Source organism: Neomonachus schauinslandi, chromosome 2 (assembly GCF_002201575.2).
Source record: "Neomonachus schauinslandi chromosome 2, ASM220157v2, whole genome shotgun sequence".
NCBI classification, from domain to species: Eukaryota; Metazoa; Chordata; class Mammalia; order Carnivora; family Phocidae; genus Neomonachus; species Neomonachus schauinslandi.
In genome coordinates this window covers 26,219,935-26,222,430 of record NC_058404.1, presented here as the reverse complement: position 1 = coordinate 26,222,430, position 2,496 = coordinate 26,219,935, and the positions used below count along the sequence as shown (strand labels likewise).

Below are 2,496 nucleotides of genomic sequence, written 5' to 3'. Positions count from 1 at the left end.
TTTAGCCATTCTCACAGGTGTGAGGTGATATCTCTTTGTGGTTTTGATTTGCACTTCCCCTGATGAGTGATGTTGAGCATCTTTTCATGTGTCTGCTGGCCATCTGGATGTCTTCTTGGAAAACGTTCACATTTTATAAGAGCAGAGTTTCCCTTGACATTTAAAAAATATAAGGTTGTTTATTTTGTGCTTGTCTGATTCTTCCATCATGATTAATTCAGGTTATTCATCCTCATCTCATTCTCATCAAGTGAGCTTGGGTCTCCCTTAATTTATCTCATCTACCCTCACACAATACCTACCTGCCCTCCACTGCTGATGTGAAGTTTGATCACCTGTGCAGACTGTTATCTTATTCTCTGTTCTGTCATTATGGTTTTCTTTTTCTCCCTTGCCACTAATAAGCAGTCCGGACTGATATACTTCATTTCCATGCAACTATCCTGCTCCTTATCAAAATTCCCCCCTAGATTTATCATCCACTGATGGTTCTTGCCTGATCCAGTCATTACTTATGATGCTTGCAAAATAGTGATTTTCCAGCTCTGTCACTTCCTGCACATTTACCAATTAGCTTTGGGCATTTTGCTGTAAATCAGGGCCCTTATTTTATCTATCTATCTATCTATCTATCTATCTATCTATCTATCATCTATCTATCTATCTATCTATCTATCTATCATCTATCTATCTATCTATCTATCTATCTATCTATCTATCTATCTATCATCTATCTACCGACCTACCTACCTATCGATCTAATCTATTAACATGGACTGATTAATCCCAATATTTTCAATGGTTTGTAATTCAGTACTGTACTTCATTATTTTGGCACTCAAATTGTGTCATATTTGGCAGTGGGAGTCATATTTGTGTGTCCCTTCTTCAGCAGTGAGAACTTGGCTCCCAACAATCAGCACGTTTAGTCTGCTCAGTCCTTTAATTCAGCTAAAATAGTTTCAGAATTACTTTGTCCATGCTGCTAAAATAAGCCAATCACTAAAAAGAGTTCAAGATTCATTTTCAATTCTTCCTCCACCTCAATGGCCCAGAATGAGGCAATGTAGGCAAATACTGTGTTCACAAGGTACTTGGATTCTTTGGTTTTTTCTTTCTTTCTTTTTTTTTTTTTTAAGATTTTATTTATTTATTTGAGAGAGAGAATGAGAGACAGAGAGCATGAGAGGGAAGAGGGTCAGAGGGAGAAGCAGACTCCCTGCTGAGCAGGGAGCCCGATGTGGGACTCGATCCCAGGACTCCAGGATCATGACCTGAGCCGAAGGCAGTCGCTTAACCAACTGAGCCACCCAGGCGCCCTCTTTCTTTCTTCTTTCTTTCTCTTTCTTTCTTTCTTTCTTTCTTTCTTTCTCTTCCTTCCTTCCTTCCTGTACACACATACACAATAACAATTTGAGCAAAGAGATGTTTAAAAAGTGGTATTGGGAGAATCGAGACCAGAGGCCGAACTCGGGATCTGACAAGATGGCCGGGCTGCCCCACAGGATTATCGAGGAAACCCAGCGTTTGCTGGCAGAACCAGTTCCTGGCATTAAAGCAGAACCAGATGAGAGCAAGGCCTATTATTTTCATGTGGTCATTGCTGGCCCCCAGGATTTCACTTTGAGGGAGGGACTTTTAAGCTTGAACTATTCCTACCAGAAGAATACCCGATGGCAACCCCTAAAGTACGTTTCGTGACCAAAATTTATCATCCTAATGTAGACAAGTTGGGAAGAATATGTTTAGATATTTTGAAAGATAAGTGGTCCCCAGCACTGCAGATCCACACAGTTCTGCTGTCGATCCAGGCTTTGCTAAGTGCTCCCAATCCAGATGATCCATTAGGAAATGATGGAGAGGAGCAGTGGAAGACCAATGAAGCCCAAGCCATAGAGCTAGAGCATGGACTAGGCTATATGCCATGAATAATATTTAAAATCAATCTGATCATCAAGTGTGCATCACTTCTCCTGTTTGGCCAAGAGTTCCTCCTTTTTTGTTTGCATTTAATGGACACAGTCTTAGAAACATTACAGAATAAAAGCCCAGACATCTTCAGTTCTTTGGTGATTAAATGCACATTAGCAAAGCTATGTCTTGTCCTGATTCACTGTTGTAAAGCATGAGAGAGGCTAGAAGTACCATCTGGATTGTTGTGAAACCTTTAAAAGCAGTGGCCCTTCTCTGCTTTTATTCACTTCCCTCATCGTGGTTTAAGTATAAAGCACTGTGCATGAAGGTAGTTGTCAGGGTTAGATGCAGGGGTGCGGGCGTTTTTTTAATTTTTTTTTTTTTTTGCAGCAGAGAGGTAGTTTTATTTTAATTTTATGGGCTCCTTTCCCCCCTTTTATGGTGATTTAATTGCATTGGTTAAAAGTAGTGAACCAGTTCTTTAGAATATGTTCTCTAGCCAAGTCTAACTTTATTTAGTTGCTGCAGAGGGACAAGCTTGATTGTTTGAACCCAAATGGGAATGTTAAACAAACATGACAG

At 40.1% G+C, this 2,496-nt stretch overlaps 1 pseudogene; it reads left to right on the top strand.

The window, feature by feature from the left end:
• The first annotated feature begins 1,485 nt into the window (after window positions 1–1,485).
• LOC110584226 lies at window positions 1,486–1,939 on the top strand (annotated as a pseudogene).
• The last annotated feature ends 557 nt before the right edge of the window (window positions 1,940–2,496 follow it).